We start from the raw sequence: 12,145 nt of genomic DNA, 5'->3' as shown, positions 1-12,145 counted from the left end.
CAAGGTGTATAAAGAGCATAACAGTTTGGATAAATAACACAATGAATAAACTTAAATGCATCCTATTTTTAAAGATCAAAGTATTCAAATCATAGCTACTCCAGTTCTGATTTTTTTATATATATATATATTTTATTGATTTTGTACAGAGAGGAAGGGAGAGAGACAGAGAGTTAGAAATATCGATGAGAGAGAGTCATCGATCAGCTGCCTCTTGCACACCCCCTACTGGATATATGCCCGCAACTAAGGTACATGCCCTTGACCGGAATCGAACCCGGGACCCTTCAGTCCCCAACCCGACGCTCTATCCATTGAGCCAAACCGGTCTCGGCTGATTATTTTTATGTTTAAAACAGTCCCTGAACAATATATCTGGAAGAAAATGCAAGTATCACTGTAAAATGAGATACAAGAAATTCATTAAAACTGAATATATATATATACTACAGTGAAGACAAATGTACATAAATGGCCATGATAACACCTCAAACTCCAAAAACAGACTCTGAATGCTTAGGTTCATAATCCAAACCCAGAAATGGGAACCTGTATAACACTGAGCAAGATATTTAAAGTCTCTGCTTCAATTTGCTCATTTGCAGAAAAAGGTAACAGTAACCATTCTTACAAGGTTGTTGTGAGAACTAATAATGAATACAGTGTTTCTATGTATGTAGCACACAGAGGATTTTATCAACATTACTTTTAAAATTTATCTAGAAATGAGGGCATGCAACAAGGGGTAGGGGCAGCTGGGGAAGGTCAATGGGGGAAAAAAAGGATATATGTGTACTACATGTAATACTTTAAATAATTAAATAAAATAAATAAATAAATAATCTAGAGCAACCCTAGCTGGTCTGGCTCAGTGGATAGAGCATTGGACTGTGGACTGGAAGGTCCCAGGTTCGATTCCAGTCAAGGGAACATACTCAGGTTGCAGGCTCGATCCCCAGTAGGGAGTGTTCATGAGACAGCCGATAAATGATATTCATCATTGATGTTTCTCTATCTCTCCCCCTCTCCCTTTCTCTCTGAAATCAATAAAAAATGTTGTTGTTTTTTTAAATTATCTAGAGCAGTCCCTCGCAAACTTCAATATACATTCAAACTGCCTGGGAAATTAATTAAAATGAGATTCTGTTATTTGGGAAGATCTGGGTAGGTCCTGAAATTTGCATTTATTTTGTTGTTAATCCTCACCTGAGGATATTTTTCATTAGATTATTAGTGAGTGGGAGGGGGAGAGACAGAGAAAGACACCAATATGAGACACATTGTGGGTGGCCTCCCAATCTGGAGCCTTGACCAGAGCCAGGGGTCAGGGATCAAGCCTGCAGTAGAGATATGGCAGTATGTGCCCTTGACCAGAATTGAATCCAGGACCCTTCAGTCCGCCAGCTGATGCTCTGTCCACTGAGCCAAACCAGCTTCAGCTGAGATTTGCATTTTTAGTAAGTGCCCAGAAAGTTATCAGGAAGGGCACTTTTGAGTTGCCAGACGGTTCTCAAACTTCAGCACACATCAGAATCATTTAGAGAGCTAAACGATTTAAAGCATAAATTTCTGGGTTCCACCTGAGTTGGAATATGTATTTATAACACGTTCCCAAATAATGCTATACTGCTATTCCCAGGTTCATTTTATAAATATGTATTTTTTTTTTATTGATCTTAGGGAGAAAGAAATATCAATGATGAGAGAGAATCATTGATTGAGCTCCCTCCTGCACACCCCACACTGGGGATCGAGCCCAAAAACCTGGCCTGTGCCCTGATTGGGAATCGACTGGTTCATAGGTTTCACGCTCAACTACTGAGCTAAGCCAGCTGGGCCCAGGCTTTTTTTTTTTTTTTTTTTTTTTTAAGATTTTTTAAATTGATCTTGAGAGAGAAAGAAAGAAACATCTATTCAAGTGTAGAAAATCGCCCTAACTGGTTTGGCTCAGTGGATAAGAGCATCAGCCTACCAATTGAAAGGTCCCAGGTTCGATTCCTGTCAAGGGCATGTATCTGGGTTGCGGGCACATTCCCAGTGGGAGGTGTGCAGGAGGCAGCTGATCGATCGATCGATCGATGTTTCTCTCTCATGGATGTTTCTAAGTCTCTATCCCTCTCCCTTCTCTCTATAAAAAAATCTATAAAATATATTTTATTAAAAAAAAAAAAAAAAAAAAAAAAGAGTGGAACATCAATCAGGTGCCTCCTGCATGCCCTCCACTAGGGATTGAAAATCTGGCATGTGCCCTGACCAGGAATGGAACTAGCAACCTTTCAGGTCAAGGCCCATATTTTGAGAACTACTGCTCATAAGTTCTGTTAGAATGTACATCAGAATCAGTTCTGAGGTGTTTGTTTGCATTTCTTTGATTAAATATAGGTGTCCTGACTGTACCCTAGTAGGTCTCATAACCTACTAGATCTGAAACTCTAGGGGTGGCGCCCAGCCATCCATTATCTTTAAGAAACAAAAACAAATAAAACCTTCAAGGTGATTATGATGCATGTTAAAGTTTGAGGACCAATTCTAATTCAGAATTTCCTTGGTGAAATTTTGCTAACTACAGAAAGAAAGTATCTACCTACATATATGTGGCTTAGGTCTAACTGGAAAATGTCCTGACTCGTTGGCCAAGTAAAGAGCATTTATTCAAATCTAGTGGAAACTCCATAACCATTACCTAAGTCAATTATTCTCTACTTCATTCTTCAGGATAATGTTTTCCTATAACACAATGTATCCCCCCCAAAGTCAGACATTTAAAATCTCCGAGCCAAAAAAATCCCACAACTTCTTAAAGAAATGTTAGTCAAAGCCTTTGCCTAGCATTTCCACAAAAGCTCAGCAAATACAAGATCACTAGAGTCTGAAATGTAGGTATGTGTTAATCTTAAATTATTCTGAAACAAAATAGCTAATTCCAACAACTATGAGCTATTTATAATATTCTGACCCTAAAGTAACAACTGACAGTAATCAAAATTTATTTATAAAGGAAATTAAGTGTATCTTCCAGGCTAACTAACCATGAGACTTATCTGAAAAATTATGTGCATGAAAACAGTAATAAATCTTTTACTATGCCTTTCTTTAAAATTAAGAAAGTAAAATGGGAGGCATAGAAAATGCAAAGGGAGGAGGATTTCTGGTAAGAAAATTGCATTTATACATGAAGCCAGCCTGAAAGGAAATACTAAGTATAAGTCTCTCAGCTGATTCTCAACGTTTTAGTAGCCTACAATTTGATTTTATAATCAGCATGCCACAATTTTGTACTGTTTATAAATATAAAATAAATATCTTAAAAGTAAAATGGCTTAAACTTAAATTGGGATTTTTTTTCCTTGGGGAGTGGTACCCTCACAACACTCTCAGAAATAATACGGGATAACAGGGTTTCTGTCATAAAAATTAGAATGGGAATGAGTAACTGCTTGAAAGGAATTCAAAGAATGAAAAGAAAGCTGCCAAGTCATAGGATAAAAGTCCAAAAAGCCATTAGCTCATCAAGAATGCTGTACTAAAGTATTCAAAACAAAAAATTTAAGTGGAAAAATAAAATAAAAGCTGAGGGGCTGTTGTGGGCCATCAATGACAACAATTAAAAGTGTCCTGTTTGCCCAAATAACATTAATACACAAACAGATCTACCACACAATCTGAAAGCAAAGGCTTTTCTCCCCTTCCAGGGAGTTCTTGAAAACTGAATGCCATGAGGAAAAAAGTCTAACTCAAAGTGCTGAAATCTCCAGGTATAAATATTGAGTTCTAGGGTTGATTTCTCAGGTCACTCATATCACAAGATAAAGATGCAGTCATGTTTATAAAGGAAATTAAAGTTCAAAAGCACACAAAATTATTCTATGGTTCATCAAAATAGTGGTTTCTCATGAGGAGAGGGGAGTTTTCATGGCCAGAATAGGGCTCAAGACAATTTCTGGGCTTTGTATAATGTTAACTTCTTACAGGTGTGTTCACATAGTAAAAATTCACAGAACTGTAGCCTTATGGGAACTCTCTGTGTGTATTATGCTTTAATCACATTTACTTTTATTTATTTATTTTATTTATTTATTTATTTTTTTTTTTAAGCAGGGAGGAGGGGAAAAGGAAATTTCCCTCTCAGGAAATAAAACATTACTGCAAAAACATTTTAAAATTCTATTCAGTGGAGAGAGTTAAGATTAAGAATTACAGGTTTGGGAGTGCAGTAGAGAGTTAATGTAGAGAAGTACTCAAGTTCCTCAAAGGCTATCAGTAGCTAAATCTCACAAACCACACACCTTTTTCAGGAGGAAGATATCTTGGAATCTCCCTGTATAATATAGCCAAGCCAAATAGAGCATTACTTCACTTTTCTTATGAAATACATTAATCTGCATACTAATGGGAAATGTATTTGAAAATGCACATGTTTTCCTTAAATTTCTGATTTAAAAAAAAAAAAAAAAAAACCTAGTAAAGAAGATAAATAAGAGCCAGAAATTAGCACCTGCTATTTCCTAGACCATTTCTGTGCCAATTTACCAATCAACTCATCCCTTTATGGGGTACCTGAGTTCCAGGAGAAATAGAATGTATAGATTATGTTCCAATCCCTTTAAACCTCATCCCGAACCCAGGTAGAAAATGTCATCACATCAAGCCCTTCACCTGCAATTCTCTTTATGTGACCCCAAACACAAGAAACACACCTTTCCCAATATTTACTATGGTTTCTCACTCAAAGTTAATCTGATTTTTCTTCCTAACATTAATGCAATCACACTAATCTGTAAATAGCAGAAAATGTTAAAATAGCAGCTTTGGAGCCATCCCAGTTTAAAATGTAAATAAATGGAAATATCTTTTCAGAATGATTATTTTAAGATCTTGAATAATTTTTTCATAAAAGAAAAAAAGACCACTCCTTTCTAAACAATAAGAACTTTTAATATTAAAAATGCCCTCCTTGACATGGATGTCCTCACTGATGGTCATCTGAAATTCTCTTACTCTTCATTAGATTACAGTAAATGCACCACACTGGTCTTAACAGCTAAAGCAAGATAATGTGATTCTATAACTTTGAGTCCTAGAACTACCAATCAGCACTTTGTCATTAAATATATTAGAAGCCTAGGATGTCAACTTGTCTATTACTATATTTAGTAAAGAAAATACCTTAAGCACAGATCCTAAATTACTGATCTTAGAATTTTATTTCTCTAATTCTACAAAAATCTACCAAAGTAGTTTTTCTCTTATAGCCTATAGTACTGAACTCTTAAAGTAGTTCCATATTTTGTGTGTTCAAGAAAGGAGAAACTGCTTCATTGAATTCTAAATTCTGGAGTATGAAAACAGAATCATTTCAGAAATTTTGGCTAATAAGAAAAGAACTTATAAAACATTGTTTTGTACAGAATGAGCTTTATTATCCTATAAAATGCTCTTAAAAATCAATCAGAAAACAAACAATAAGAGACCAGGGCAAATTATATGAAACATGTCAAATAATCATCTAAAAAACACTATTAATATTTTCATAAAGTTTTGAATAAAACAAACATTTAAAATGTAAAAATGAAACATAAAGCAATGAGAATATAAAGGATTATTTAATAGAGTTAGACAATTATCAATTTGGAGGAAAACATTTAGATTCTCACTTCACACCAATGCCAGATGAGGTTAAAAACTTAAATTTATTTAAATCTAACTTAGAAAAACTAAAGAAACAGCATTAAATCATATTTTTATTTTTTATTACATTTCTGGAGGAGGAATTTCATAGGTTAGTAGTACAAAATTAGGTCAAAAGGTATGTTTACATTAATTTAAAAATTACTTTTCTTAAAAATTCATAAGATGATTACATCTATTAACCATTAAGTAATGTTTTTCCTCAGTAGTAACGTAAGAAAAAAAGTGGTCTGACTTACACCCTATTTAGTTTCTATAAATAATATTTGTTAGGTACAGAGCAACAGCCACTTCAATATAAACATAAATTGATACTTTTTATAAATATTACAATCGGTGCAAGAGCCTATAAAATGTGAGCTAAAAATCATTTCTGGCAATATATTGGACAGTAATACTTATATAGGAAACATGTATAAACATTCTTCAGTGTTATTTATTTATGCAAAATGTTAGAACAGGAGAAATGATTCATCTACACATGGAACATTATACAGCCATTTATGATAATAATTATGAAGACTCATTGTGAAAATGGGAAAATGTTATCCAACACTAGGTTAAAAAACTGGGCATGAAATTAAATGTTTTAGCTATAAAAATGTAAAACATATATATTTGAAATACTGGAAGAAGCCTATCAAAATGTTAATACAGCTATATTATTTCCCATTATTTAAAATTCTCAAAAAAATAAATTAAAAATTAAAAATAAAATAAAATTCTCAAACCAGCCATTAAAATGATTAAAACACACACCCTTTATAGCTAAATCAAACACTACCTACCATCATTCTACCAATGAGGCATGAGGTTTAACTTAACGTATTAAAAGAAATTAAGAAGGCAAGCAAAGAAACAATATGAAACATTTCTCATCTTGGGACAGTCAGTATGCTGAGGACAAAGACTCAATATAAGGGCTCAAAACAATATAACTGAATAATGCAGAAAGAACATTTACTAATTCTAACATCTGTTTTGAAAATTCCTTCAACAAATGTTCTTTAGACAATTGGTAAATCACTATTAGTATCAAATATTAAGTAGAATGAACCTTATTTGAAAGATAATCCCTTGAAATATTAACTAAGGAAATAAATAGACAAAGGCAATAAAATTAAACAAAGGAAATTCCATACATAACAGCACCATTTTTATTTGTTATCATCAGATGAGTTATGTGAATTTTCTAGAAAACTAAAGTGCATTAACAAAGCTCTGAAAAAAGTTACTCTTATAACAATCTTTTTAAAAGACATCAATTTATTTCCTTAAACACAATACATGAAATAAAAGTTTATATATGATTTATGTCATCACTAAGACCATCATGTACTATATACATCTCTACAATATAGGACTCATTCAGAAATTAATTATTTTATGACTGTATGTCTCCAGGTAATAGCTTTAAAATACTATTAACTTCTATAGTTCCATCTTCTTTTTAATAGCTCTTCTTCCTTCTCCCTTGAAATTAGATGACAGACAGTTCAGCTTGTCAGTGTGCCTAACTCCAATGGCCAATTCTGTGGATAACCTGTGAGCTAAAAAAATCAGATAACCAACCCTGTTAGGGCTGCAAACTTTAAAGTCATTTACTGCAATTAGTAGTTTCTGAATAAAGTCCATAGGTTTATTTTACTTGGTTAGTTATTTTGAAGGCTCAAGATCCCTGTTTATAGTAGCTGGCATCACTAGCACTCAAAATGTCCTTAAATTACTAATAAGTAAATATACTGGAATTTTAAAAAAAAAAAAGTGACCAATAATAAAATACATAGTTTAAGTCTCCTCAGGGAAAGTTACTCAACTCACTTGTCTCTGACAAAGCAAAATTACCTACATAAATTAGAAAGAACTGCTAAAAAGAAAAACAGAAAGAGGTGAGGACAAGTTTGAAAAAAATAGCAAAGTCTATATTCCATGGTTTTAGAAGTAGAGGCTTAGGAATTTGAGAAATATTTACTGATACAGGACAACACTCAACCAACTGAGCACACTGGCCAGGGCTGCAATGTACTTTTATTGAAGTTATTGGTCAATATGTAATCTCTCTTGAACACTGAAATCTCTCTTGGACACTGATTCAAAAGGTAAGAAATAAAACTTACAGTCTTGGTATAATTAATAGGTAGCATAGGTATTACAATGTATAGTTTACAATGTTACAGGTCTATAGAAATTAACATTGTATTAGACCTTGGGGAAAAAACCCAAGTGAGGACAAATCAGTATTATATTATCAGTTACTCATTATCTCTGATTACTGAAGTTCATTAGCTCATAGATCACTTCTACCGCAGTAATTGACAAAAAGGAAAATAAAACGTCTTGATTAAGTTTTACTCAAGCACATTCAAATCATATAAGTTACATTTCTCCTCTTCCTTGGATTTTCCCAGCAAGTTTCTTCCCAGTACCTTAGATAATTTAGTCTGTACCAATTTGCAAAACTGGTAATTCCAAAGACCCACTACAAAAAGCAGTTTATAAAACAAAGTTGTTGTTGTAAGGAACATATATTATTGTGAGGAACTACCAAAGACCCAATTACTATGCAAAACTTTGTAGATACCTTTGCAAAAGCCATTATAGTTGTGACCTTTGAATCCATTGTAATTTTCACAATTTCCTACTTTTATTTTTGTATTGATTTTTAGAGAGAAAGAGGAAGGGGAAAGAGGATAGAGGGAAAATGCGGGGAAGGGAAAGGAGAGATGAAGGGAGGGAGGGAAGGAGAGAAGGTGAGAGGTAAGGAGGGAAACAGATTTATTTATGGCTCCGCTTATTTTATGCATTCATTGGTTGATTCTTGCATGTGGCCTGACCAGAGATCGAACTCAAAACCCTGGGAGTATGGTAGGCCCCTCTAACTGAGCAACCTGGCCAACGGCAACAATTTCCTTTAAAAAATAATAAAATCTATCCAACAACTGTTATTTAACAAGAGGGTTATACACCTAAATGTAGCTTCAATTAAACATCAACATCAGTTGCTGACTTTTTATGACAGGTGATAGCTATCAAGCAATTTGGGGAAAGGATTGAAAACTATTTGAAAAATTATTTAAGAAAAAGATTACCTCAAATACTGATTCCAAATTCTGGTCAACCCAGCTTGCCCTGCAACAACCAACATGAGCCTGTCTATTCTTGAACCATGGCTGTCAACCTTCTACCATCCTCTTCAGTCTGCAACTTCTACAATTCCATTTCAGTATCAACCTATATATTCCCATGTCTACTCTTCCTTTTTCCCACATCACACCTCTCTCAAATACAACTTTTATTAACTATAACCAATATTCCTAAATTATTACAATTGAAAAAGCACACTACCCAAGAACAAGACTTTTCTTTTTACGTGACAGGTGTAATAAATAATATTGCTGGTGAATTTGGGAGGAAAAATACAAAAAGCAACAATGGCAAAATGCTGCATACAACTTTTAAGTATACGTATATTTATATTCCCTACTGATATATCAACCATTCTTCTGTTAATTTCACTATATTTCATGGTCAGAACTATAACTGAGCTGATACCTTCTACTAGTAAAACTTCTAGAAAACTAAACACATACTTATCTTATAGTTTAGAATATATAAGTATTATAAAATATAAACATATGCATGTAAGGGTTAAGTATATAATTCAAATATTAAGTATACAAATATAGATCCCAAGGCATAAAATATTTTTCCTTAAGTCCTATTTTCAATGAGCTTTATTTTTACAAAGCTCCTAGCATACTAAATCTCCAGCACACAAAAAAAAATAATGCTATCATTTAAGATACTTCCACAAAATTACACCACCCTAAAATCTGTACAAACAAAACAATGTATTTTTTAAAGCAAGAATGCATGAGTCAAGACAATAGGCATATATCACTAAATAAAAGTTAAGTAGGAAAAATTGTACTGATTGCTAATGCTGTGATAGTGTATCTTAAAACACCACCCCTATGTTTCCTTACGAAAACAAACTACTACATGGAAAATAGCTGAAATAATGGCCCAACTACCGCTAGGAGTGGTCTCGGAGACTTAGAACTGGGGAAGGCAACCTGGTGGTGTAACAGGGAGCCTTCTCTGTTTTAAGTGCAGACGCAAATAGCACTTTTGTGGCTTAAAATATATATGCGAATGAATCACCTAGTTATCTGTTTAGTTTTGTAATTAACTCCCCACTAAGAATACTCAGTAAATCCAAAGGATGCTTAAGAATATGAAAAATGTCTACTGTATTTTCATTTTTGATAAGCCACTCGAGTTGGAGAAAAATCAATTTGATGACTTAACTCACGGAAGAAAAACTGAACTCAAACTCTGATACCAAGCCTATGAAAAGGAGTTAATTAAAAACTTGACTTAAAGCATTCCACTATTACTTTAAGTATGTAACCTAAAACAACCCTCCCTGAACATCAAAGATGGCAACCTCGTAACACGGTCATCAAAATCTCATCGGTAATTATGAGTAACTAGGCACGTACGTCCAAAAGACTAAAAGGACAATTTTATTCTGCTATCAAGCACTGCCAGAGACATAAAGGGTCTCTCCAAACACTGCCAAAAGTCACTGTAAACACAAAGATAGAGTGGTGAGGAATCACCAATGCCCACATCAATAGGCGTAAGTGATGCCCAGAAAGAAGAAATCAAAGGCGCTCTGTGTGAAGCGTCTGAGAGCGGCCGGTGCAGAAAGGCGGCGCCGCCGCAGGCACAAGCGAGAGAATGGTTAACAGGTCTGGAATTCTTTAGAAAATGGCAACAAGGAGCAAAACTAACAAGAACGTTTGGAAGTGAGAGTAACAGTATCCAATGGAATCATCACGCCTGCACGAGCGCGGCTGCAGCCTTGCGGTGCGCTGGGACGGGGGGTGGGACTCTCGCTGCGCGGGGCAGGGGGAGCCCGGGTGCGGGACGCGCGGTGCAGGTGGCCGAGCGCCCGCAGGGGGTGAGGAGCGGACCGCACCGCCTCCATGGGGCCAAGGTACTCCCTCTCCAGACCAGAGGAAGCTGACACAGCACGTCTCCCGGCACCTAGAGGCAGTCGCTCCCGGCCCCTCCCTAGCAACTTGCCTTGTGGAAAGAGTTGCACGTCCCAGGCCCCGGGAACCCAAGGCTCCGCCATCCAGGACAACTGCTCTGCCAACAAGGTCCCGCGAGAATCGAGAGTTCTCGCGATACGAACCCACTAGCATCTCGCGAGTTTCCCCTCTCTAGAAGAACAAACATGGCGGTCTAGGAAAGTCTGTAGTTCGACAGTTAAAAAAGTGTTTCCTTTAACCGACTGTAAGAATGTGTGTACAACAGATAAAGGGCAGGAAGTCTTATCCGCCTGACATTTCTCACCCTGTTTCCTCTGGTGTAAAAGAGAAGTGGCAAACAACCCTAAAAATCCCCTGGTGACCAGTTAATACTACAGACACAGCATCCCTCCAGCGCAGCCAGCCTGTCACGTGGAACATGGTGCTCAGCGTGCCCGTCACGTGGGCCGCAACGGAGCGCGCGTGCGCGCGTGCCCGCCGTCCTCCCCCGGCCCCCTTTCGCCCGCGCACACGTGCGCGCGCACCCCCCGCCCCACGTGGGGGCTTCGCCGCCGCCGCCGCCGCCGCCGCCGCCGCCTCCAGGCCACCCCCTCCCAGCGCTCTGCTCCAAATCAGGGTCTCTGAGCCGAATGAATCCCGGGTTCCCTCTTCCTCTCCCACTTCCCCTCCCCCGCGTCTGGCCCTCACCACGTGCCCCGGGCGCCTCTCACCTTCCTCGCGGAGCCGGTCTCCGCGGGCCACTCGGGGAGGGGCCGCCGCCGTGGCCGCTCTCCACCCCCGCCACTGCACTTGCCCCGGTGGCCGCCGCCGCGCCGCCGCCGCGCAGGAAGCTCGACAGCGGGGCCGCGGCGCTTCCAGGTGGGTCCCCGCCTCCCGCTCTTGCCACTTCCCGCAGCACCAGCGGCTCCTTCCGGTCCCCTCCTTTCTCCTCGTCGCTGGGCCGGGCTGGCGGCGGTGGCTGCGGGCGCGCTCACTGCACCGCCTGCTGGTCACTGCAGCCTCTGCAGCGCCCGCGGGCCGGGGGCGCCCAGGCCCGCCCCCGCCCCGGGGCGAGGGTTGGTCCGAGGGCAGGACCCAGTCCATGCCTGGCGGTGGTAACACGTGGCCCTACCCTGGCAGGAAAGGCGGCTCCGTAGCTCCCCTGTTGGAAATGCGCTTCATCCGGCCCGATGTGACCCTGAGAGATTTGCACACTTTAGCTCCCTAAGCAGTGTGTCTCGGGCCAGGCAGATACCTCTGTATGTTACAGTTGCTCCTGCTTACCCACCACTGCTTATTCATCCCCACCCACGTCGGTCCCCTCACTCTCCCCTCTAGCTCTCCCCCCCGTTCCTACAACACGCAGGCTCAGTCCACTTCAGGACTTGGCGCTGCTGTTCCCTCAGGCAAGAACA

The 12,145-nt window shown here is 38.4% G+C and overlaps 1 protein-coding gene across 8 annotated transcripts in view; it reads right to left on the bottom strand.

Annotated features, from left to right (window-relative positions):
* The window catches only part of ZZZ3 (zinc finger ZZ-type containing 3), an 88,818-nt gene extending 77,091 nt beyond the window's left edge, over window positions 1–11,727 (bottom strand). For 2 of the 8 annotated variants that reach the window (XM_084872139.1, XM_084872141.1), the window contains exon 1: window positions 11,462–11,723. The gene's annotated coding sequence lies outside the window, so the exon portion shown is untranslated. Of the gene's footprint in view, window positions 1–10,782; window positions 10,896–11,461 lie in introns of those variants that run through there. The other 6 variants (XM_084872135.1, XM_084872137.1, XM_084872138.1 and 3 more) reach the window with 5 other exon arrangements.
* Window positions 11,728–12,145: the final 418 nt, after the last annotated feature.

This window comes from Pipistrellus hanaki (genome assembly GCF_964339955.1).
Source record: "Pipistrellus hanaki genome assembly, chromosome: 2".
In the NCBI taxonomy this organism is placed as follows: domain Eukaryota; kingdom Metazoa; phylum Chordata; class Mammalia; order Chiroptera; family Vespertilionidae; genus Pipistrellus; species Pipistrellus hanaki.
This window is presented reverse-complemented; position numbering and strand designations above follow the sequence as displayed.